This window comes from Lissotriton vulgaris, chromosome 8, assembly GCF_964263255.1.
Source record: "Lissotriton vulgaris chromosome 8, aLisVul1.2, whole genome shotgun sequence".
NCBI classification, from domain to species: domain Eukaryota; kingdom Metazoa; phylum Chordata; class Amphibia; order Caudata; family Salamandridae; genus Lissotriton; species Lissotriton vulgaris.
The window spans coordinates 195,887,561-195,915,062 of NC_141696.1; positions in this window are offsets into that span (position 1 = coordinate 195,887,561).

Sequence of the window (27,502 nt, forward strand, 5' to 3'; positions counted from 1 at the left end):
GGAAGCTGTCTCAATTTTAATACAAAAGGGTCGCAGTAATATCTTGCTGCTGGTGGCTCGACCTGAGAACACAGGTGAGGAGAAAGGGTGGCATTAATGTTACAAGATTAATGCCAAGTGCGCTTGCGGCACCAGGGGGCAGGGCATAGGAGTACAATTAACTTAATCCTCTCTGCTTCAAGAAGGGAAGAGAGGCAAACATCCTGCTGAGAGCTCAATGCATTGCGGTAAAAAAAAAACGGCATTTCGCTAGTGCTCAGTTCAGATTCCACAAGAGAAAACAAAGCGCGCTAATTTGGGGTTTGGAGCGGACGGTCATTTAAGTGGAGCTCCACTATGCAACGGCTCATATTATACTAAATGTGGGGTTAAAGAATTGTACCCGTTAGTAAACATTTGAAATTCCCATGATCAGTATCTCAGCTTCAACAAACGGTAGCATTAGAGCAAATGAGCAATATGTTTGTTTAACCTCGTATTGCCCATAACAGCTGGTGGATTTTAAAAGTGGTGAGGCAGATGGGTGATTTATATTAATTTCCTTTCGGACAGAAGCTGCAATAATACATTATCTGGAAAGTTCCTGTTCGAAGTCGTCTACTTTTAGCCTGGATGAGAATTGAGGTTATGAACAGTGAATCCTGTATGCGGTTACATAATATATGTAAAGACGAAAAGATGTTGAGATTCCATTGTCCCAAATCAGTCACATATCTCAGACCCTCATTCATTGGTGGGCTAATAGAGTGTGCTTCTCACATTGCACACAATGTGACATGAGTTAACACTATCGGTCTCGTTCTCTCCCCCTCGCCTTATTTTTCCCTCAGGGGCCCATGTTCCATGCTCTCTTTCCTCCTATTTTTGGGAACATGTGTCTGTTTAACCACATTTTTAAAAAACTGCTTGGCTTGTGAGGATCTTGAGTGCTGCCTGCAGCCAAGTGCTGCAAGCGCCTCGGCCCCGCCTCTTCCTCCTCAAAACGCCCTCCTAAGATGTTTCTCGCACCTCATTAACTGTTTGACTTGTATGGGTCAAACCCCGATCAGATGACGCCTAAAGAGGAATGAGCATGCCCTTGTGTAATGTAACTGGTGCTCATGAGAAGGACTCCAATACCTTTGGGTCGTGATCGCGCTATATAAAAAAAACCAGCAAAAAATAAATGCCCACACCAGGCTCACATGACAAGAAGGTGCTTCCCTTTTACAGATAAAGCAAATTCCGAAGCGTTACTTTCCCAGTGTTAAAGGTGAAAGGAAAGAATCATGAAATCCGACTTTACCATGATCAGTGCAAGAGGTGCAGGGAATGTGCTTCAGTGTTCAGGCCTGTGTCATGGCTTGATAACCTAACGTGCACTTTTAAAGCGCAGGTTCACCCAGAAGGTTATCTTGGCGCTGAATAACAGATGTTTATATTGTTACCCAACTCAATGGCACTCATTTTGTCGACCTCAGAAGGATGAAAGGCTGAGTGGACCCAGCAGGATTTGAATCTGTGACCATAGGTCAAACACAGAGCCCTACAGTGGACGCATTAGTTCACTAAGCCACCAGACCCGATATATCACGAGAGGAAAGTAAAATAAAGTAGTGGCGCTTTTGGGTGTTTGTTGAGCTATTATTTTATCTAAAGCCGCTGAAGAATAAACCAACTTCATTCACGAGATGGCATTTGACTATCCAGGAGGTCAGGACGGTATTTCTAACTCTACTGTGACTGAGCCAAGGCGTCTTTGCAAGGTGTGACATGACATTTTGAGTGGTTGCAGTTACCCACTAGCCTCTGTCTCGATGCTCAGCTCTGCACTTCTAGATTTACTGTCTTTTCAACATAACACTCCTTCTCTTCGCTGTGAGTCTAACGCTTGCTTTCCAGCTCTGTGAGTATAAAGATTTCACTGCTGGTACATTTCCTACTTATCGGAGAGAGACAAACTTGATCAATTGGTGAGCTGCACTTTTTCATGTTAGGGTAGCTTACTCAGCTGCTGCCATTGCTATATGCAAGAGAGAACCCTGTAATCCTGCCAGTGCTGCACATGCCCTTTGTGTGGGATAAGAATGTAGAGATGTAGCGGTGAGTGCACAATAATATAAATACACTACACCTGACCAGAAGTGAAAAAGGAGAGATTGATGTAACAGCCTATTACTGCCTCTTGTGTATTTGTACATGTGGATACTACCTCAGTGAGCCACAGCACATCTGCTACGTGATTTTGCTGCCCCATGAACCGTTCATAAGCGCTGCCAATAAGTGCAGTTATTTCCATTCACAAGTTTATCTGAGCATCACATCTGAAGTTGGACAGCTATGAGTTCGCCCTATGATGAACACCCTTCTGTTCTACCGGTTCATATTTCGACAAAGTCTTGTCTGTGCCAAAAACACTTCAAGAAATGTAGTCAGTTACCAGTCTGCAATCTGCCTTTAGGTACTATTTCTCTTCACATGAAAATGTGTTACATGCAAATTAGTTGATAATTAGGTGCAGTACACACTGACACATCTGCATGCATGCTGTACATCCACCCACTACAACAGATGCATTTAAGAGTGCATAACCATGCACTGCATAATTGGACTTGCACTTGAAATGTGTATTGCATAGTATGTTGCACTGATTGCAGTACAGGTTCTCTTCGTGCAGACCTCCCTTAGTAATTAATGGAATAGGCGGGGCAAGCTGTTACATTCCCAGGACAAGTAGATTTCTGTAACATTTTGTCCCCTGGCCAAGTAGATTTTTGGAAAATTTCCACATCCCTGTCCCACATGGACTTCATATATTTGGAAATGAAGTTAGTACCCTTATCAGACACCACCTCTCTGGGGAACCCCACACGGGAGAAAATCCCCATCAGTGCACGTCCCACCACGGGGCTGTCACTGTCCTGAGTGAGATGGCTTACGGGTGGCATGGTCCACCAAGACCAGGATGAACCTGTTGCCCATGGCTGTCTTGGGGTCCAGGGCCCCACAATATCAATGCCCACTCGCTCGATTGGGGTACTGACAACTGGAAAGGGCTGTAGTGGGGCCTTGATCTCCCCCCCCCCCCACTCTTCCCACTTGCCTGGCAAGTTTCACATGTCCCTCAGTGAGCATCTGAGCTCCTGCACATCTGGGGCCAATGAAAGTGAGTAACCAGCCTCTCGAAGGTCTTGGTCAGCCCCATATGTCCGGCCAATGGCACATCATGAGCCAACCCCAGTAGGAAGGCTCTGAAGCAATGGGGTACCACCAGCACACGGGCTGACCCAGGCTCAGCAACCTTAGGCTAGCTATAAAGGAGGTCATTCTCTCAATTGATCAGGTGTGACCCTGACTGATCACCTGCTGCCTGGGCTGGCTGCAACCTGTCACCGCAGTCCTTCAAAAGAAGGGCACGTTCTCTGCTGTTCACTAAATTCCTCTCTGGTGCCAATGGATCAGCTCCGGCAGGTCCCCCAGTTCCACAACTTGTTCCCCTGTAGGCTCCAGGGCATCCCCCTCAAGGTCTGCTCCCTCCTGGACCGGGGGAACCATGGGGGCTGGTTTCCAGCTCCCCCTACCCCTTCTCTTTAAGGCAAGGGCCTAGGCCATACTTTCAGGCTCCAGGTCCTTCTGAACATCCTGACTTGCTGCCATTGACCGAGTGGTCGCGCACGCCCACTCAGGCAGACCCAACATTTCCAAGTGAGATTTCCTCTCCACCCTAGCCCACGGGGAGTTCTCTAAATCGTTGTCCAACGGACAGTCTTCCGGCATGGCTGGCCTCACAGCTACTTGAAGAGTTCCTGAGATCCCCCACTGAAAGGGAACCTGAGCCAGCTCACACTGGCTCTCAGAGTTGTCTGCCGACACTACTGGGCAGAATTCATGGGGGACAACCTGCTCTTTGGACACCAACCGGGAGCTGACAGGAGTCACACTAGCTCCCGTGTCCCTCAGAGCCTCCACCCTATGGCCATTGATGGTCACCCACGGCCTGTACCTCTTAGTGTTATCAAGCAGCGTGAGGTTAGGGGCCCTCTGAAAGTCTCCTAGCGAGACAAGGGTCAACTCTACGGGATCTCACCCACCTTGAGCACCCATCTCCTCCCCTCCTAGGGCAACACTGGCAATCTGGCTGGGGGCGCACAGTGTGGTGCGCTGGCGTCCCTCTGGGGACACTGGGGATCGTAATAACGGTGGCCCACTTGACCACACTCAAAACAAGTTAGAGGCCCCGTGTGAACAGCCTACCTGTAGGGGGCACTGGCGTCTTCTCAGGGGGAGCCTGGGACACTACTCCTTGGTTCCCTTGGTAATTACTTTGGGGCCCTCTCTGGAACTCCCTCTGTTTACCCCTGTCTCCCCTACTTCTCTGCTGGGGACCCTGTCCACCTTTGGCGAAGTCTGTCATGGACCCTTGCGAACCCGGGTGCTCACCCAGCGGGCCACCTCCTCAGCAAGCTTCCTAGGGTGAGTTAGCTTGCTATCAATAAGGTGCTCGCGAAGCTCTGGAAATCAGTTACCAGATAAATGCTCCCATGCAAACAAATCATACAATTTCTCAAAAGTTTCCACCTTGTTACCTTTTACCCAGCGATCCATTGCGCTGCAGAAAAAAGACACGTATTCAACTCAAGTGGTACCCTCTAACTTCTTACAGGTTCTAAATCTCTGCCTGTACATTTCTGGGGTCAAACCATATTATGTCATCAAGGCCTCTTTCATATGGGCATGCACCATCCGGCTCTGTTCAGGCAGATCCAACAGGGCATCCCTACCATCACTCACAAAGCGTCCCCACAACCCTGCTCCCCAATCCCTCTCAGGGACCTGGTGGGACACCATGGCTATCTCATATGCGGCAAACATTTGCCTAATATCCTCACTCTTATGGAAATCCTTGATGACATCCTTGGGTATGTAAACTCTACTCTCGGTAGGTACTAAAGGTATGCTGCCAACAGAAGGGGAGATCTCTAGACTCTTAGCCTTGATCTCCAACTCCCTCAATACTCTCTGATGCTCGTTTCATTTTCTCAAGTTCAAATGACAACCTGTTATTCTCAATATCCAATTTTGTACTCTCTAGGTCCTTCTGACCTTCCAATTTGGCCATCTCCAAACTATGCCTCCTATCTCTCTCCCTGTCCTCCATCTCTTCTGGAGATAGACCCTTTGAGGACACACTAGTACCTGGATTGGAAAGTGCTTTACCTACTACTAAATCCACTTCATCATCCTGCTGCCCACCAGCATTCTCTCCCTCATTCCTCGCAGACTCTCTCGCTTCTAATCAGGCCTTAAGGGCCTTCTGATATTCCTCCTTCCTAGAGAGACCCGCAACAGGGAGCTGTTTGGCAGTGTAGGTTTCTGACCTGTCTTCTTCAAAGATGAGATCCTCCGAAGCATTGGATACTGGCCTACCCATTGTAGACATAACTGGCAATTACAATCAATAATAGAACAAATTCAAACCGTATATGGTTGTGCCTAGGCCTACACTCACTAGTAGCGTACACCAGTTATTGTATATGGATCATAAATGCAAGTCCTGATCCTCACCGTTGAACGCCAATGTTAGAAATGGGGATCTCTAGTTGGCAGCCAAGATAGTGACTCCGTCCTTTTGATTGTAGCTCGGACAGACACCGGAGTGCTCCGCCTGGCTTCACAACGGATGCTGCGGTGCCCATAGGAGTTTACTGGCCTGGGAAGGCGTTCGCCTCCTCCCCCGTGCTTCCCGGTTTTCGAGGCTGTCGCAGTGAGGGGCGGATCTGCTGTTAGGTGATCCGGCGGCCTGCTCCGTGGACGGTGCTCCCCGCCTGTGTTTCGGCCTTTATCCCATGGCCTGGCTGCGGCTTCGGCTGTCATCTCGGACAGCAGAGGGGGCTGAGGAGGGGCGGCCACTGCCTCATTTGCACCGGGCGGCCTTGAAGATCCTGAGGCCTGGCCGGGATGGTGCTCATATCCTTTGCCCTCGCCCCGCTGGTCCCCCTGTTAGGGCTGGGAGGTGCGGGCCTGGTCTGTCCTTGGTTGTATTCCTGTTTGTGCCTTGCTTGCCCCCCCGGCAGTGGGGCTGCGCCTTCGGCTGCCGCATCGGGCAGCGGGGAGACTGATAGGAGGCGCTCACTCCCCCCTGGGCAATGAGCGGCATGTGATGGGCAGGGGGCCTGATTCTTGGACGTCGTGTATGGAGGCTCCCGGCTGTGGACTTGCCTCAGGAGCTGACGGCCTCTGGGGATTTTTGTTCCTCTCCTCCCGCCTCCTTGCTCCTTTATGATGGCATTTCCTCTGGCCTAGTCCTCGCTTCTGTCCTGATTTTTCCTGGTGGCGCGGCCGCGATATTGGCTGTCACATCCGGCAGCAAGGTCCGGCGGACAGCGGCTTTCGTCTACGCGTGGATATGCAGGTGGGGGGGGGGGGTCTCCGGCGGCCTGGCCCTATGGGACCGGCGCTGTGAGCCTTCGTCCACGGTGCAGCTCTCCAGGAGTGATAATCCCCTAGCGGCCCTGGGGCCTGGACCAGCGTTGCTTGCGCCGTGGGCCACCATCTTTAGTGCATGCGGCAGGAAGCGGTGACCTCCTGTTGCCTCCGGGGCCCGGACTGTTCTCGCCGGTGCCATGCGCCCCCATCAAGTGATACGGCCTGCTGGAGCTGCGCTCCCCTTTTGAGCCTGGCCTATGCCTGCTGAGCGATCGCTGGAAGTGGTGTCTTCCTGTTCTACCCCCCCCCCCGATCCAGACGGATACCACCGGCCCTGTGGACCCCTAACGGCTGCGTGACCCACTAGGGGAAGTGGTTTCCTGTCACCCACGAGGCCCAAGAAGTTGAGGAGTGGGGGTGCTGTGGCAGCTGGTCCTATGGTATGGGCTCGGCCGTCGATCGGGCGGCAGGCGGGTTGAGGGGGGCCATCCTGGTTGGCACGGCTCCTCTTCCCCCACCCCCGGTGCACCTCCTGAGACCTGCGGCTGGGGAGAGCCAACCCCTCCTGCGCGGTGTTAGTCACGGCGCGACCTGCTGGGATTCCCCTCTATAGCCCGGGGTTTGGGCAGGAGTGCTTTGTCCGCCGTTTTGGGTGGCGGTGATCCTCTGGGGGGTGTACCGGAGCCTGTCTTAGAGAACGAAGGGCTCCCTGGGGTTATGGCTGTGGCTTTGCGAGGTTGGACTTAAGTGGCCTCTAATCCTCTCCTTGGGCCTGTCCTGGGTCATTGGTCACCAATAAAACCCTAGGGACATCTGCCAATATCGACCCTCCAATCCTGGACCCGCTGCTGTCCCCAGACCTATATGACTAATCTGGATGGCCGCCCCAGTGGAACGCTCCATGGCCCTGGCGGAGGGGGACCCACATTCAGGCCTGTCTCAAGACCCTTCTCCTTCTTTCTCCCTCTCCGCCGGCCGCACATGGTGGGAGGCAGATTGGCCCGTGCCTAGTCTTCCGCCGGCTGCTGGCACCTGCCGATATCTGGTCCACCTGAGTCAACTTCCCACTGTGGGGTCCAGTTGTGGAGACTTTGGGAACCCGAGAGTCCCCGGGCTTCACCATGGGTAGAACGGATAGGTCGGCAAAGGCCCCTGCCACACAGACAAAAATGAACCGCTTCAGCACCTAGGATGCGGGGGCAACCAGGGGTGTGGCTGAACAGGAAGCCTCTTCGTCCTCGGATTTGGCCACCATCCTGCAGACCATCCATGCATCCCAGACCTCGGTGGAGGGCAGGTTTGCAGAAGTGCGAGCAGATATGACTCTCTTCCGGCAGGACCTCCGCAACGCAACTGCCCGGATCAAAGAGACTGAAACCCGGATCTCCACCGTAGAGGATGACGTCCAGCAACTTAAGGAGCAGGAGGTCCTTCTTCAGTTGCACACTCAGGAGTTGCATCGTCGGCCGGAGGACGCTGAAAACAGGTCCCGATGCAACAACCTTCGCCTGGTGGGCTTCCCGGAGTGGGTGGAGCAGGGCAGCGCAGTGGACTTTCTAGTGAAGAGGCTGAAGTCATAGGTCCCTGGGGGCTCTCTCTCTCCTTGGTTCACGATAGAGCGGGCCCAACGGTCCTTGGGCCCCAGGCCTGCGCCGGGTGCACCTCCCCACCCGATCAATATGCGGGTTCTGAACTTCAAAGACCGTGACGCCATCCTGTCTGAGGTCTGCAAGCAGCAGTGGCTCCACCATGAAAACCCTGCTATCATGATATTCCCGGATTACACCCGACAAGGTACAAGGCCAGCGCCGCTCTTTTGGGGAGGTCAAGCAAAAGTTGAGGGCACTTAACATTCACTATCGGCTCCTCTTCCCGGCTCGCCTGCGAGTGGTGTTCGCAAACAAGACATTGTTCTTCGACAACCCGACGGAGGCCTGGACCTGGATAATGGAGGAGCGCCCTCTGCATCCTGAGGACCGAACCCTGGGCCAGGGGGGAGCGGAGGGCGGGCTTGGCAATCTCACTCCCTTTGCTCCTCAGCCTCAACGTAACCGATCCCGCAGTCGCTGTGGGCGGAGAAGGGCCCGCTTGGATTCCCCGCCTGGCCACTCGGAGCAGTCAATCATGCTCACCAAGGGTCCCTCGACTGGGAGGCGCTCAGGCTCCTCCGGCCGCCTGGATGGCGGAGGTGCTTCCCCCGGTCTTCTGTGATTGACTTCCTAGACACGGACCTATCAAGTAGCCCGATGCTCCTGAAAGACCCTGCTTGAGCTGGTCTCTGCCTGCTGGGCCTGGCCCCGCTGCCGGAGATGGTGCTCTATCTCAGAACATTTCTTACTTTCCAGATGGACTCATATACACGCATCTGAACGTGAGGAGGTGTCCTCCATGCTTCCCCATTCCCAAGCGTTTTAGTTTAATTGTTTAGGCATTGTAATTTGGTATTTTTCACATGGGGGGTCGACAGATGCTTCGGTTCCCGACGTGTAGGGTGGGGGCGAGGGAGGAAGTGTTTGGGAAGGTTTTTTTCTCTATGTTGTTTTCTTTGTTGTTTTTTGTTTCAGCTATCACGGAACGACACAAGCTACTCTTCTTAGGGTAGGACATGCCCTTATATCAAGCGAATGCTCATATTACTGCGGGCTCCCACATACCCCGATCAGACTACACACCCTAGACCAGGTGACACCATAACTGCTAATACCACGCCTAGGGCGTCTCTCCACATGCTGTCGTGGAACGTCAACAGCCTGCTGGACCAACACAAATGCATGGCAGTTCTAAGATATGCACAGAGTCTCCACATAGATATTCTGATGCTCCATGAAACGCACCTCCTGGGTAACTGCTGCCCCTTTTTGGCTCGCTATGGTTACGATAGAGTATGGCACTCTGGCTTCTCCAGGGGCTCACGAGGGGTGGCCATCCTTCTGAGACGCACCTGCTCTTTGTCCTTTCCCAAGTGATTCACGATCCTCAAGGGTCGTCTGTGACAGTTTGTGGGTTGCTGGTTGGCTCCTCCCTCACTCTCATGTCTGTATACGCCCCCCCCTCAATGCTCCGTCCACGCTCACGCACACTGCTGCCCTGCTGAAAAATATGCCCATGGGCAACACAGTTGTTGGGGGTGAATTTAATGCAGTTTAAGCACTAGCCCTTGATACAACGGGTCCTCCCTCCGCTGCCCAAACAGCACACGTGAAACAGCTGAAGAACTGGTCCGAATCCCTGGGACTCTGCGATGCATGGCGTACATGGTACACCCGCACCACTCAATTCACACATACCTCTGCGGCCTACCACACACAGGTGCAATCTTTGTCCCCGCGCCCAACTGTTCTGAGATTCTGGACGTCCGCATTCTGCCCAGAAGCCTTTCCGATCACTCTCCAATAGTCCTTAGCACAGGGGCTCCCCTGTCTTCGGCCCGCCAAACATGGAAGATGAACGCCTGGTTTCTCCAAGATAAAGTCTTTAAAAAAGTGGTGGGGAATGAGGTTAAACAGTACTTTGCTGTTAATGGTGGTTCTGTAGCCTCCCTGGGTACCCTATGGGAGGCAGGGAATACGACCATACGGGGTGTCGCTAAAGGGCAGCGACAAGCGCAGTTGCCTGAGATCTCCTCCAAGGAAGCACAGGCGTTCCACTTGGAACAGCTACTATCCATATCGGACGATGCCGCCCAGGCCCGACAACTTGCCCACCTTCGCGACGACATTAGACAACTATCCCTGGACGCTGCTAAGCTCCTCTAGAGGTCTTCTGTGGCGAGGACCTATGGCTGGGGAGACAAAAATGGCACAATCCTGCATAGGCAGGCCACATATCCCAGGGCGAACCGTATTATCCCAGAGGTGGTTGAAGAGACTGGAGCGGTGCACCGTGCCCCTATGGCGATGGCTAACACCTTCGCTGTCTACTACCAGAGACTGTACACAGCGCACACCCCCGAGCTGTCACTCTCAGCCCTCCCTGAACGGGGTAGGGTGCTTCTCCCTAGGTTATAAATGGCCGCTCAGAAGGACCTGGATCTCCCCATTTCACGGAAAAAAAATCAAGAAGCGCTCACCCACACGTCCTCGCGTAAGACCCGGGCTCCGATGGCTTTCCTCAGGAGTATTATGCGGGATACCGAAACAATCTAATGCCCCACCTGGCCAGCTTATTTCATGAAGCCTTAGAGGCTCCTTCCCTCCAGAAACAGATATCGCCACCATTGTGGTTCTCCTGAAATCCCAGCCTCCCTCCCGTGGATGTATGGACTACCGTCCCATTTCCCTCCTCAATACTGAAATTAAGCTGTACGCCACCATTCTGGCTCAACGATTGAAACCCTACTTAACCCTGCTGGTCCATCCAGCCCAATGTGGGTTCATGCCTCAGCATAGGACTCGCCACTGCCTCCGGAGGCTGCAGCTGGCTCTAGCCCCCTGACACATGCTTATCCCATACTTAGCACCCCGTCCGTGGACTTCGAAAAAGCATTTGATTCTGTGGACTGGACATATTTGCAGGATTTGCTGGTCGAGATGTGGCCCTGTTTAAAATGATGATCCTCCCCAGATTTCTTAATGTCCTCCAAAATACCCCATTCTGCTTTCCCAAGACTTGGTTCCGGGAACTGGACAGTCTAACTACCAGGTTTCTCGGGAGCAGAGAGAGGGCACACCTGGCTGGCTCTGTCTGCATGCCGGATTTACTCCTTTGATGGGGTTATGGGGATGACACATTTATACCTTTATTTTCTAGCTGTGCATCTTCTGGTGGTCCACGACTGGTTCAATGGGGTCTGGTCTGACCCGGCCTATAGGCTTGAGCTGAGTGAACTAGGTCTAACTAAAATACAGGCCATGTTGTACGGGGGCCCATTCCGTCCCGATTACCTGATGTGACATGCTTCGTGTTATTGGCCTGGCGGGCCTCTTTGCGTCATACCGGATGGACGTGTAAGTTGACCCAATGTACACCCCTCTGGCATAGGGCCTGGCTCCGGGAGGTTAGCGGACAACAGGGATATAAAACTTGGGACCTTATTGGCATCTTGCAGTTAGGGGATGTATGGGCTAAAGGCCGTATACTTTCCTTCCAAGAGCTCCAAACCCGCTACTCACTACATTCGTCCCAATTTTATAAATATCTGCAGATGAGACACGCCCTCCATACACACATTCTGGAGGCTCCCTGAATATAGCCACACTGAGGCCCAGACAATGATGGGAGACTTAGGTAAAGGGTGCATCTCCCGCATTTATCGCACTTTAGTTAACAACACCCCCACCTCCTTAGATAAGTTCTCGATTAAATGGATTGGCGCGATGCCCTCATGGCCCACAGGACAGTAACCATCTCTGCCAGCTGATTCAGCTCTACTACCTACATGCTGCGTATTTCACTCCCCTGAGCCTTTTCCGAGCGGGCTTGCGCCCAGATGCGTCATGTGCGAGATGTGCTCACGCCCCAGCTGACTTCCACCACATGGTTTGGTCGTGCCCCCGTTTGGAGCACTTCTGGAGGTCTATCGAGGTGGATTTTACAGAGGTATTGGGTTGGGAGGTTCTGCATGATCCACGTCATCCACTATTAAAGATCACGGATGGGCTGGATGAGTTCAGAAATGAAAAGTAATTTTTTAATACAGCTATGATTGTGACCATCACCACCCCCTTTTGTACCAAGCAGGACATAGCAGCGGCTTGGAAAAGGCGCTGTGGCCTGATCCACCTGACCGTGGGAGGTTGCCTAGAGGGGTGGACTGGTGCGCGACCCAGGACAAAGCCCTTTACATGGCCAAGGGATGCTGCAAAAAGTATCGTAGAGTGTGGGGGAAGTGGATGGGTAATATGGAGGGTTTTCAGTAACCTGATTCCATACCTTCTCTGTGTATGTCTTATGGGGTTCGTGATTGTGGGATGCATTGCTTACAGGAATGTATTTGACTTAATGATTTCCGTGTATCCGCTGACTTGTTTCATGTTTGAAAACAATAACATTTGAATATTAAAAAAAAGTGCTCGAGGAGCTACAATGCACATAATTACAGATTCACTTCAAAAGCAATAAAGGCACTCAAAAAGCGTGTGCAACAAACTGAGTTTAAGGCCGAGGTCCCTTCGACCCGGTGGTGCACAATGTACCTGTGATTTAAATGGGCACGGCACACAGCCTCACAAGGAAGCCACGGTGATGACAGGCGGACTCGCAGCTGCCACAGCTCCTGGCTGTAGCGCTCCGTGGTGTGCACTCAGGATAATCCTGGGACGTGCTTAAAGGCGAGCACCCAGCGGCACACGCAGGTGGTAACAAGATCCTCGAAGTGGGGACTAGTGTGGGCACTCAGCGGCACAGCTCCTCAGCTGCAGCGGCCCACAATAGCGATTGCAATGATTCTCGTAGGACGGCAAATGCGAGCACTCAGCGGCACCGCTCCTCAGCTGCTGCGGCCCACAATAGCGATAGTGATGCTTTTGGTCAGACAGGCAAATGCGGGCTCTCAGCGGCAACAGCTCCTCAGCTGCGGCGTCCCACAATAGCGATCACAATGACTTTGGTAACACAGGCAAATGCGGGCTCTCAGCGGCGGCCCCCAATAGCGATAATGATGACTTTGGTAACACAGGCAAATGTGGGCTCTCAGCGGCAACAGCTCCTCAGCTGCGGCAGCCCACAATGGCGATAACAATGATTTTGGTAACACAGGCAAATGCGGGCTCTTAACGGCAACAGCTCCTTAGCTGCGGCGGCCCACAATAGCGATGTGATGACTTTTAGCCCGCGTACCCCGCAGTAGAACCAGAGGCTCCGGAATTCTCAAGAGAGGCCTCACCTGCGATTGGAATCCCCCTCAAATAGGAATCCGGACGGCTGATAGGTGAAGTCTAATGTCCCTGAGACTTCGGCAGGAGGTAAGCTCAAATCAGGCCCTTGGGTAGTTGCTTCAGCAAGAAGGATGAACGTTTCAGAGTCCTTTCCCTCTTGTTACACAGACAGAGGTTCGTCTTGACATCCAGAAGTAACACACAGTGTAGGAGTTTTAGCACAGATCTTTATACCCCAAAAGTCTTTGTTCTTAAAAAGTTACAAATCACTGTACCCAGCCAGAACCACTTTGGTGTCATCCTAGAGCACTTTATTTACAGTGCTGCATCCTGCCTTTCAGGAAGAGGGGGTCTGTCATCAGACGCACAGTGGGAGGTGGAGCCATCATTCACCTTGCCAGGCACTGCCTTGCTCAGATGAAAGGGTCACCCCTTCCCATTCTTCACTGCAGATCTCTCTATTCAGGTCGGGTTCAGCCTGCCCTGACCCTCCAAAACCAGACAGCCAATACACATAACAGCAGAGCACACTGGAAGGTTTAGGCAAGAAAATACCTACTTCCTAAAAGTGTTATTTTCAATCGCAGAATATAAAAATAATCGTCACTGATGCACTTTAATATTCGGAGCTCAGGCATACTAAATTTGACTTTCCTATCATGTTCCTTAGGTCAAATAGGATGATACCAATTCATACAGTCAATTTACATTGGGGAGCATTCGCGCTGTGGCACTGAATGGCAGTGGCACAGCGCCCAGAGCATCTAACACCAGCAAACACAGAGGAGACAAAAGCGAAAAATGGAAGGGAGACCCACACCAATGGTGCCAGGTCTAACAGCATCCAATGAGAATAGCAGTGGGGTCGCAAAGGAAATGCACCCCAAAATGGCTGATGGCAGAGAAAACCAATCCCCCAGCTACGGCGACCGAAGGTCCCAGTTATCCTGTAGGCTCGCAGTTAAATGCCAGCGGCGCACACAGGGGCGCTAAAGTTAGCGAGGTGGGAAACGCGGGTCGGCAAGATGGGTAGACCCTGCGTATGTCAGGCCGCTTTAGAGTATGTGCCAGTAAAGCCTGTCAGTATTCAGCATTCATCGCCATGAAATGGCCGACACCTCGCCACCAGGCAAGCATATGCGATGAAAGCGGCTGGTAATGCCGCGGCTGTGCAGGAATGAACCAACGCTCCCCCCACTCACCGGCCTGCTCAGTAATACCGGCGATGATGCCAATGACGGATGCATGCTGGTGCGGGGTATTTCAGGGTGTCTGCCTGGCTCCAGAAGGTGTCCAGAGATGCGGGAGCGCAGTCAGCCTTTGGGATCACCACCTTCGCCGCTTCCATCTGAGGGGCCGCACAGGTGCTGCAGGCGAGGGCAGGATCAGCAAGGAAACAACAGTGAGATGGCCGGGCCCACAACCTCGTGGAATCCCCGGGCTCGCGCAGCGGCGGGGTCCGACAGATCTTCAGGCAGCGCAGCTTCTGCGCCTCTCTCCCAACTTGACTCCTTCCCAGGAGCTCCGATCAGGGTCGCAGAGCGGCGATTTTCACACCGGAGTGAGCGCAGCTCCGGAGGGCAAAGCGGCAGCTATGTTTTAGCAAAGTTGATGTAGCTTAGAGTAGGGTAACTTAAATATCATGCTGCCAAGTGTCCAGAGCCTCACTGGCATGTGGCCATCTTGGTCGTGTGCCACCTAGCACCCTATGGACTGGATACTTGTCATCGTGAGTTTCCCAGCTCCATGATGGCTTCACTGTATCCTAAAATGTTTGGTACCAAAACATCTTGTCTTAATAAATCCTCACTAATGCCAGTGTTGGATATATTAATAAATTCACACGGGAGACCCTTTAGAGAGTCCCCTGAAAACCTACCAAGCACTGGTGTGGTCTCTGACTAGTCTTAGCCGACCTGTCACCACCAGACATGTTTTTGACCTCATGGGTTGAGGGCAAGGGCTCTCGGAGGCCAGGAGCAAATCCTGCTCTGGGCAGAGGTGATTCACACCTCCCCCAGGACAGGGTGACCTTCCATTGTGGGAGGCTTCAAAGGCAATGCCACCTTTGAAATGCGACCCAGGCAGCTCCAGCTGGGGGAAGATGCCAACCCCCTTTTCCTGCTCCACATTGGCAGGAGGACAGATGGGTAAATTAGGAGGTGGGTCCCCATTAAGCCAGCAGCACCCCTAAGGTGGAGCAGGCAATGTGGCGCCCACTTCTCATTTCCCTCCATCTTGGTTTGAGGCGGAATCAACAAAAGGCCTGATCAATCAGTATAACACCTAAATCTTTGTATCCAGCCAAGGAGCAGTCACCTATACTTTATATCTCGTTCCCGGAGTTAACTAAATCCCTCAGCTGTGGTGTTTACAAATTCTAAATGAACTCTTATACCATCATAATATACCCAATGAGCATGAAAAAGTGTGGCATGGAAAGGAGGCACATCACGGTAGTTACACCAAGGGGACTGCTAGCTGGTACACGTCAGCAAGTCCACTTATCATCATCGGTTACCACCTTTCCGTAAGAAATAAGAAAACGTGTGTGTGTATTAATAACCAAAACTCAAAACCATGAAACCCAAACTGTAAAAACCTAGCGATGATAACATGCTAATAACATGTCTAACCAATGGACCCCATGAGAATCTAAACAGGCAATCCTCACTGCTAAAACTTGGTGAAGCTACCTAGCTGTAACTAACTTTATTTGATGCTGATAGCTTCCCAGATTAAAAATGGTTCCCTTCAAACCATCATCAATTAATCCACGCCGACATGTTTCGCTGCCAAGGGAAAGTTTCGGGCAACTTCTTCAGGGCTGTTAGGGGTTCCAAATCAATGTCTCATGGTAGGTTCACATCAAACCATTAGGTTGCATCCATAACATATACCTGCAACCATGTGTAAAAGTAGAATCTGGTATGCGTCAAAGGATCGCGATTCCCCGCAGTGAATGCCCATAAGTCTTTTCACAGCTACCGGATAAGTCCGGTCCTTACTTCGGAGCACCGAAGTAAGGACCGGACGTATGCCTCATTTCCATTCCACACTTTTTCATGCTCATTGGGTGGATTATGATGGTATAAGAGTTCTTTTAGAATTTGTAAACACCACAGCTGAGGGATTTAGTTAACTCCGGGAGTGAGTTATAAAGTATAGGTTACCGCTCCTTGGCTGGATACACAGATTTAGGTGTTGTACTGATTGATCAGTCCTTTTGTGGATTTATATTACGTTGAGTGGGGGGCGGCCTGATCTCTTCTTCCCCCTATAGCTCCTATTGTGTGAATTGAGGGGGAATCAACCAATTAGGGTCAGGGTAGTGCCCCATCCCACAGGAAATTGTCACTTAGAGGGGATAAACACCATAAAGGTAAGTAGCCCATTGGCTACCACCTGTAGCTTCCTTTAATGCCCCTAAGGTTAGTATTTAGGTGCCGTCCCTGGACCCTGCAGTCAGATTCGATTGACACAAAGAAGAAAAGGACAAAGAAAATGTGTAGACCTGAGGACTGAAGCACCTGCTGCAGAAAATTGGTGCCAAACCCTGCCTGCTGCCTCATGGACTCCCCAATAGTGATGGGCTGTCTCGTCCAGCAATTGTGAAGCCTCCAAGGACCTCCGAGCTCCTCCAGCCTTCTACAAATCACCAAAGAACTTCCTTGGAGGGGAGGTACCACTCCCCTGCAGCACGCAGGCACTCCACAGAATCTGGTTTTACTGACTTGCTGCTCCCCATCGACTCTGACACAGCACCCAAACCATAAGAGGTACATCTGCTCCGGAGGGTCAGACGTGCCTCCCCACCAAGTTTGGAGACACTAGGACCTACCAGAGCTGTCCTGCACCGATACCCGGGGTACCAGACCCTCTGCAGCATTCACCAAGATGAAGAGTCCAATCCGTACCCAACTGCCCAGGAAGCAAGCATCCATCAAGGGGTGTCAAGACCCCTGTGACACAATTCAAGAGTGGCCCAGCTGTCCCTAAATTGCCTCTCCAAAGTGCCTGCTCCTGACCGCGAAGATATCTTCATGTGTGCCGCCCGACTGACCTATCTACTCTGCACCAAGCCCGCCCGGCCTGGGTACCGTGAGTAATTCCTTTTGCGAAGTTGAAAAATTCCTAACTTTAAAAGTACTTACTGTAGAACAAAACTCTTGGGGCCAGATGTAGGTGGCCATTTACCGGCCGGTAACGGCCGATTTCGGCCGTTACCGCCGGTAAATGGGTTTTTGGGATGTAGGGGGCCAATTTTACCGAATCTGTAAATTTACCGAATCGGTAAAAATACTGATTCGGTATTTTACAGAATCGGTATTTTGACCGATTCGGTAACTTCTAGATGTAGGTGGGACTCTTCTGAGTCCCAACGGCCTTTAAGATTCGGTATTTTACCACCCAATCCAATTGCGTGGTAAAATACTGAATCCAGGTGTGCATGCACATGTGTCAAAGTGACACCCCCTGCACCCTTGCTGGAATCGGTATTTACCGATCAATGAATCAATGGGTATTACCGAATCGGTATTTACAGAATCGGTAAATACCCAATCTCAACGATTCAGTATTTACCGATTCTGTAATACCTACACCTCCCGCCCCCTCCATTTTACCACTTCTTAAATACCGAATCGGTAAAATTCGGTATTTAAGAAGTGGTAAAATAAAATTACCTACATCTAGGCCTTGGACTGAAAAATTACATAAAAACTGGTGTTATTATTATAGCTTGGTCTTGGATTTATTCTTGAGTGTGTGTCTCATTCATTGCCTCTGTGAGTAAAACGAATGCTTAGATCTACCCTATGATAAGTCTAACTGCTCGCCCACACTACCACAAATAGAACGTTAGTATTATCGACTTTTTGCCTCTGTATACCAATCTGGGTTTCACTGGATTCTCTGCATAGTGTACTTTATTTTAGTGCACAATGTAGAGAACCAGTGTCTTACAATTTCTATTTACTCCTGCAAAACTACTGAGTTAGACACCACAAGATGAGGACGATTTTCAGTACCATTGTTGTCAATTTATCTTGTATGACCATATACATTTGTTTGCAACATGTGCGAAACTGTGGCCATTAGGTAAAAGTGGTTGCAATTTGTGCAGCAACTTTTTCCAAACCATAGTGAGTGACAATTTGATTTACCTAATGAGGTGAGCTGCAAATTATGTACCACTATGGGTCTCTGCCATCACAGGCATGATGGCCAGCTGGGGTCAGGAGACCACCATGTCCTTGACTGCTCTCAAATAAAGCAATCTTTTGTTTTTTAAATGCAGCCCATTTTCATTAAAGGATGCATTTAAAATGCCCCTTCCAAATACCTATTTGGTATGGTTTCCTAATTCCATTTAATGATTCAGAAAACCTTCCCGAACTGCTAAATGTGGTAGTATATTTGAAAAAGGATTTTAGCTTATGCAAATCCTCTGGTTTACCAATCAGAGTGTTCGTGAATGCAAAATCCTTTTGTACATGAGACCTTATGTACCTTCTTCAGGTTGTGTTTGATTGTCTTTCAAAATGCACTAGTACAATTTTCTAACACCACCATAATTCTTTGGATTAACAACACTGATTTTCTGACAGAGACTTCTATATGGAGACTCCTCAACTTTTAAATATTTCCCAGGTGTCAGACTGGATCCAGAAACTTTTCAGCAGTATCTCTGCATGCTGGAATGTGGCACTGTGCTGCTCCACGCTGACGCCATTCCGCCATAGGAATGACGTGCTGAGTCAACATAGGCACCACTCCTGTGCAATGAGGTCAGTTCCTTTCTTTCCACGCCACCTGGCGTGGATCCAGAGCTACCTCTCATATGTATGAGACCCTTAAATCAATCAAATTCACTTTTTCCAGTGTGCATGATACATATCTCCTCCCACAACCACAGGTTTTAAGCCCTGTAAGGACTGTTGCAGACAAATGTCTGGGACAAATCCTCACAAAATTTGCCTTTGGTGCCTGAGATTGAGTTACACCTTCAAGAACTGCAGTGACTGAGCGTCGATTAATCCAAACTCCATTGGAGATTGCGAGGCAAAGCTTTACATCATCAAGCCCCAGAAGACTCCACAACAAGACTGGTCCAAGTCGAAAGTTTGCTCCAGGTCCCATTGAAGATCCAGAAGATGCCAGAGTCATTCCAGGGGTCGATTCATATCATTGTGTAAGTCAAAGAAAATACAGAAGAAATCTTAGTGGGATTTGGTCCCTTTCTGCCTCTCACTTTGATCCGAGAATCTTGCTCCCAATGTCTTTTGACTTCATTTTGGCACAATCTGACTTTCCTGGGCTGTCTGCCACTCCAAAACAGATCAAATTGTTCCAAAAGGCCATGCTCTGACTCTTCAGATCCTTGTCGACTCCCTCTGGTGCCCCTGTGGGCCCCATGACACTGAGGGATTCTCCCCCTGGACTACCCCCTGCTGGTTCACCCTCTGCACCAGTTAGGTCCTATGACCACATAATAAGGCCACCTCCAGCTCTAGTCTTGACTCCAGCTCTGGCACCACAGTCTATGTCCATTCTCGGTGCCTCAATGCTGATGCCATCTCCATCGATGCCAAAAGTTGAGGCCCCATTTGTCCTCTCTGATGTCAAATCGGTATTGGCCCGACCTCGACCAAGGCTGCATTCAACCACCAAAGAGGATCCATTTACACCACTTGATCTGCCTCTACAACAACAAACTTACACAGTGCATTCTCTGTTCAGCACAGATTCAGACAGTGATGAGATTGCCCAACCATATAATGAGGAGAATTGGTATGATAACCTTCAAAAGGCTAGTGACCTTGATACCTCCCCTTAGTTGTGGCTCCTCTCGTCCCCTGGTCTTGCCACGGATGAGAGTGCTTCCTACGGCACGGTAATGCATAGGGTGGCATATGTCCTTGACCTCCAGGTTTCTACCATGGAGGTCAAGACCAATGTTCCTACAGAAGTTCTTCTGTCGAGGCAAACATCTACTGATCCCTTCTTACCTTCTAATGAGGCCCTAACTTTGGTGGGGCATGGGCCAAATCTTGTTGTGGCCCATTTGTCAGCTGTCAAATTGCATGAAACCACCACACTGCCCTGGGCGATTTTGCATTTCTATCTCAGCACCCTTCACCTGAAAGCTTCATGGTACAGGTGTCTGTGGCTAAAACTAATGCCAAAATATTTCCAACTACTCCTGCCAATGGGGATTTAAAATGGGTGGAGACATTCAAGAAGAGAGTCTTCCTGTCCACCAATTTAGTGCTTTGGTCAGTAAATGTCAACTCTCTGCTGGGGCCCTATTCAAACGCCCTTTGGGATTCGTTGGCTTAGTTCCTCCTAGGTGTCCATAATGATCTCTGACTGGTCCACATTCAGGCCATACAGGATGTTTATGACACGGCCAAGTTCACAATGTGTTGTGCCTTGGACACCACTGACTCTATTGGCCGGTCCATTGGCACCCGTGTTGTAATTCGCCACCATGCTTGGCTGTGAACCACCGGTTTTTCAGGCAATGTCCAGGCGTCCCTCATGGACTTGCCGTTTGATGGGACTCACCTGCTTGAAAATAAGGCAGACTCCACTCTCAAGCTGTTCAAGGAGAGCAGGGCCGCAACATGCTCTCTGCGCTTATCTGCCCTACCTTGCCAACCACATCAGCCCTACCACTATTGTCACAGCTTTGGTAGAGGTACCCCATACCACCAGCCAATCCAACCCCCACAATGCACCCAGCAGTTTCACGGTTGAGGCTGTTGTGCTCTCAGCCCCTGCAGTCCAGTTCAATGGGTCACCCTGTCCACTACCATCCTGCAGCCCCTCCCCACCCACAAAACCCCTTAGCGTGCCCTCGGTGGAGCATGGCCACCCATTGGGAATCAGGATCCAATATTCTTATCGGGTTGACAAGCCACAACTTCAGACAGGTGAATCCTGGCTACACCTACCCTTCTTTTTAACATCACCCCACCTTCCACAATCCCCCCAGCAGGGAGTTGCAAGCTTGTGGCTTTCTAGATGGTGCCCGCACCACAAGTAGGATGTGGTTGTTATTTGTGCTACTTTCTAGTGCCCAGAAAGGATGGAGGCCTTTGCAGATTTTAGACCTGTGACCTCTTTTCTGGAAGGGAAAATTCGAAATGTCCCTGCTGGCCCAGCTCTTGTCTTTCCTCGACCCTGGAGACTGGATGATAGCGCTGGACCTACAGGATGCCTATCCATATAGACCCGTCCTGCTGGTGTATTGGTGCTGCCTGCAGTTCTTAGTGGAACAGGAACAATTTCATTTTGCTGTACTCCCCTTTTGTCTCACCAGTGCCCCTCGGGTGTTCATGAAAGTGATGGCAGTGGTAGCAGTGGTAGCAGTGAGGTCGACTCTGAGGCTATTAGAACTGATGGCCTCCTATGTCTTGCTGGTCGAGCACACCAGGTGGCATATGTATGCTCTGCAGTGGGATCTGGAGTCTGTAGGCCCAAAATCATAGGGACCTCTCCGGCCACGTTCACATTTCAGAGGAGACTGTAAAAGATCTGAAGTGGTGGTTATTGGACTTCAGATTGGATAAGTGGCAGACCCCTCTTCATTCCCCACCAAAAGCTGACAGTGGTAACTAATGAATGGCTTCTGGTGTGGGGTGTGTTAAAAATTGGGTTTCTAGTTGGCAGAGGTATGCACCCTGTCTAAGCAGGAACAACAAATCTAGTCAGGGTAAGTCACAAATATTCCCTAAATTAACCTGTGCTCACACTCTGGTAACTTTGCACAGAGCAGTCAGGCTTAACTTATGAGGTAATGTGTAAAGTATTTTTGCTTCAAACAGTAAAACAGTGAAAGCACCACGCAAAACGTTTCCACATCAAGTTAAAAAAATATAACTTAATTTAATAAATGAAACGAGACCATAGTGAATAAAATCCAATAAGCAGAACTTGAGATATGAATTTTTAAAGAATAAACAGCAAAATGGTGCTTACAAGCAACAAGCATTTATGTGGGATATCTGATCGCACCATACCCAGACAAATTCAAATGTTCAGCCGACTGCCATGGAGCATTGGCTGGATACAGGACCCAGTGCAGTCCGCTGAACAAAAGCGTCTTAATCCTGGTTGCATCGACAAAGATGTGAGGTGCAGCCAAGGAATGTGTCGGTGTCGATCCCTCCGCAGAGGTGAAGCGTTGATTTTCCCCATGTAGTAAGGGTGATGTGTCGATTTTCTCCACGTAATAGTGATAATGCGTTAGTTCTGAAGGCAATGCGCCAGTTTCGAAATGCAGTAGTTCCAAAGGCAATGCGCAGGGTTTCTCCGTGCAGTAGAGGTGATGCGTTGATCTTCTCCACGCAGTGGCAGCAATGCGTTGGTTCTGAAGTGGTGGATCTAAAGGGTATGCATTGGTTCCAATGACAATGTACTGGTCTTGTTCTCACAATGGCGATGCAATGACTCTGCTCTCAGAGAAGAGGATGTGTTGCTTTCTCTGGTGCAAACTCCTTAGGTCCCCTTCCAAGGGTCCAGGACTGGGGTGGCACCATGTGGCAGGGCAGACTCACAGATTTCAGAGTCCAGGTGTAGGAGAAGGGTGGTTGGAAGTCTTTTCTGTCCTGAGACTCCAGAATAGGAGGCAAGTCAGCTAGCCCTTGGAGTCACTCTGGGTTCAATTGATGCAGGTCCAGTCCTTCAAACACAGGCAAGAGAGAGCAGCAGGCAGCAGGGCAACACAGCAAGGCAGGAGTCCAGCAAACAGCAGTCTAGCAGAGCGGCAGTCCTTTCAGCAGTACTGCAGTGCTTCTTCCTGGGAAAGTGGTCACAGGTCCAGAAGTGTACTGAAGCGGTCCTGTCTTCCTGCCATGCCTCAATACTCACTACAGGGCGGTATGCAGCCCTTTGTGTGGGTACAGGACACACCTTTTTCAGGTGTAAGTGTGAAGCTGTGCCCAGCTCCTCCCTCCCATCCTCCCAGGGTGGCCCATCAAATCACACCTAAACTCCCATTGTGTGTGGCTGTCTAGGGGGAACACACAAGGCCCAGCTGTCATCCTCCCAGACATGTATCAGAGAAAAGCAGTGAAAGGAACCAAACTCGTGGTGCAGGTAGGTGCTTCTTTATTTGCGTCCGTCTTAAACCCATGGCCAGCAGCAACTGCCGTCCAACCCTGCTTACACGCAGGGAACTCCCATGCGCCCCTGCATTCCACCCCTTATTCACAAAATAGGAAAGAAATCGTTATACAAACAATCAAGGAAAAAACAAACAAAACAAAGGATGACTACCAAACGAAAATTAGAATCTGCAATAATCCTTGAATCTGGCAGGAGCTGTCTTAACCCTGGAAGACACTCTGCTCTGGTGCACAGGGCTTGGATCTGCGTGCACATGATCTTTGGAACACACAACGCGACAGACCGAAATCCACCTGTACACCCAATTTATGGTTCACATACGCAGCCTTAGATTTGGGCACCACGAAAACTACACTCTTATTCCACATCTTACCATTCTCCAAAATGACCACACAATCCTTCATCTCCCACACTCGAACTGGTACAGAAAATCATGAAAACCCCTTGCAAATAAAACTAGTTTTTTTTTATTCTCACCCAATCACCAACACACACAGGGGATGCCCTGCCACACTCATCTCCGGTGCTGTACTTCTGCTCAGCAGCCCTCATGTACACCACACTTTCCAACATTCCCTCTTCTACTGACTTCCTGGACATCTAATCTTTGTTCAATTTATATCCAGACACTCTTCCTCTCAAAAGGGTAAAAGGAGAAACTCCACTACTGATGTGGGGTGTAGTCCTCAATGCCCACAACATGTTCTCAACCGCTTTCCTCCAATGCAAACCATTCATAAGAGCCAATTGCAACTGATCCTTAATCACACAGTTAAAACGCTCTACTAAACCATTGATGAGCAGGTGATAAAGGGACGTAAGACCATGTCTGATGCCAAAATCTACAGGAAAGATTTCCATCTCCCTGAACACCAATTGTGTCCCATTATCTGTCACCAATTCTTCAGGAAATCCCTCCCTGAAAAACACTTCCTTGAAAAACTTAATTACCACTTCAGTATTCACACTGTCCACAAATTTTACCTCTGGCCATTTTGTTATGTAGTCCACCAATACCAAAACATACTTGGGTGAACAACCCATAACCCCGAAAGGTCGAGCAATGTCGAAAGCAAGTTTACACCAAGGGGTATTTTTGACAGCAACAGGATCCACAGGAGAAGGGCAAGGGACTTGCGTCTTATCGCTAAGTACACACATGCAGCAATCATAAACATAATTAATGCTCAATAGGCCTGTCCACTCCTGGCCACCAAAAATCTTTCCTTACTCTCCGTTTCATGGCTCGAATGCCCAGATGACCTTCGTGAGCTAGGTCTAAAATTCTTTTGGACATGCAGCTAGAGACTATAAACAAATCCACACCTGCGCAAGATACCTCCCATCATGGACAATTCTTCACCAACTCTCCTGTATGGAATTAATTCCCTAGGCGTGTCCTTACAGTTAGGCCAACCAACAGAAACAAAATTTTCCACCGCCTTAAGTTCCACATCTTCAGAAACTGCAATCAACCATTCCTGTTCTGACAAAGCACCCTTCGCTACATCATTCATGGAAGATACCAAAGACACAATCTCCAAATCATCAATAGATTCCTTCCTTTCAGTAGCGTCAATCTGGCCTAACCTCGATAGACAATCTGCCACGAAGTTCTTAGCACCAGCCACATACTCAAGTGTGTAGTGAAACTCCTACAATCTATACTGACACTTGGCAATACGTGGAGTAGCTCTGCTGCCCTCTTTAGTGGTGAAAAGATCCACCAGAGGCTTATGATCTGTTCTGATGACAAACATGTTCCCCAAAAGGAAATTCCTGAAATGTTGCACACCCCACCACAACGCCAGAGCCTCTCTTTCAATGGTGGAATTGGTGCTTTCTGCCCCTTGCAATATGTGGTAGGCAAACGTAATAGTCTCTTCAGAACCTTCATGCCTTTTCTGCAGGAGAACGGCACCAAGACCCACATTGCTTGCATCAGCAGACACAATAGTTACACCGTTGATGTCAACTGGTCATCGTGGTCAGGCCAACATAATTTCCTTTTTGATACATTCAAAACTGTCCTCACACTCCTCACTCCGCACAAACCTGTTGTTCTTCTTCAACAAATCATGCAAGGACACAATTTCATCAGTGAACTTTCCTACAAATTTGGCGTAACACTCTACTAACCCAAGAAAGGAACACAATTGGTCCTTATCAACAGGTCTGGGAGAATTTTGTATAGCTTCCAAAATTTTCATCTAAGGCGCCACACCCTTAGCAGAAATTGGGTGACCCAAATAGTCAACACCTTCTTGAAAGAATGTGCTCTTGTCCCTCCTTAGATTAAACCACTCAATTTCACAATATCCAGAACCACTTTCACTCTTGATCGTGTTCGGATTCAGTCTTTCCATAAATCAGTATATCATCCCGAAAGAACACCACCCCCAAAATGTTACCAAATAAATTTCCCATCAAGCGTTGAAAAACCGCAGATGCCAATGCTAAACCAAAAGCCACACGTATATAGCGGTAAGCCCCTTCAGGCGTGGCAAAAGACATGAGATGTCTGGAACCCTTACTGAACTCAACTTGATGGAAACGTCTAAGGAGGTGAAAAACAAAATTATTCCCAACTCCCCTTGTTCATGCCATCCCAACAGATTTGCAACTTCTTTCACAACATAGACAGGCCCAGTGGCAGAGTTCCCTTCAAACTTGAGACTTCCCTCAAATTTCCCTAAAACATCCATCCTTCTGCCCCATAGGAAAAGATCTTTAAAGTCGATTGTTGTAGCTGAATGACCTCCAACTCTCAAAAATCTTCCTGGTTTATCAGTGTAAAAGGAGAGCCAGAATCAGCCAAGAAGTTGATCTTCCTGTTGTTCACCACAACCACACAAATTGGAGCTTTTCTCTTACAAGATCCCAGCAAGGCAGATACTCCTAGTTCCTCATCAGTTTGCACAGATGAAGAGAATAGCATTAGTAATACATTGTCCTCCTCATCCAAACTCTCCAAACTGTTCTCACTGGCTTTGACTGTGAGCATGGAGGGTTTCGGAGCTGATGTGGCTTTGCACATCCGTGCAAGGTGTCCTTTTCTACCGCACTTGAAGCAAGTCTGAATTAGGGCAAAACAGAATTTTGTCATTCCCCAGATGAGATGTGCGACCGCACCTGAAACATATGAGGTCAGATTTGTTGAATTTTGCCTTACTGGATGGTGTCTTGGGATTCTCTGCTTAAGTGGGCATTGTTTCAGAATACTGACTTGGGCTCCCCTTGGCAGGTTTGGAAAAATGTTTGGCACTCAGCTGTTTAACCTCATCGAACTTGGTTGTAATGTTCATCTCTCACATGCACAATTGTGAATGTTCAATGTCCCTGGCAAGTCTCAGGGCAGTTTCAAGATCGGGGTCTTCATTGGAGAGTAGCTTTTCTTGAACTTTCTTATTTATGGTTCTTTCAATTAATTGATCGCGAATGATCATATCTTTGAACTCCCTGTAATTACAAGTGGCGGTCAACGTTCTTAGAGAGGCAACAAAATCATCAATTGATTTCCCAGGAATCTGTGCTCATTGCAAAAAGTCGTGGCATTCAAATACAATTTTCTTGGGGTTGAATATCTTGTTAAGTGTTTGGATGATAATCAACTTCACAGCAGACAGACTGACGAACGGGGAGTTATACTATCTGTTACTGCCTAAGACCAGGATCCCGCAGGAGTACCACCCTCTCCTATGCACAGCCCTGTTGTGCTGAAGGAAGGCTTTGGCATACACTTCTACGACCACACCCTTTGCAACGAATGTTCCCCTGTTAGGCATCCCAACGCCGCACGGACGGCTTAACCATCGTAGACTACTCCCCTGGACGGAAGCTGGGGTGGGAGACATAGGGGCCTTTTTTGGGGACGACACATTGCTAGATCACGACTCCTTCCTGCAAACCACTGGGGCTCCACGAGGTTTATTCCTTCTGCATGACGATGTTTCATACCACATAAGACACACATGGACACCACAGCGGGACAAACCTATACAACATGAGCTGGTTCACCTACTCTACTATATGGGGACGGGTGGCCACCTGGTCAGATGGCTTTACACCGGGATCAGGGAACATGATGCCACTTCACTCAACACAATTAGAGAGGCCTGGTCACTTGACGCGGGGGAGGTTTTATCGGG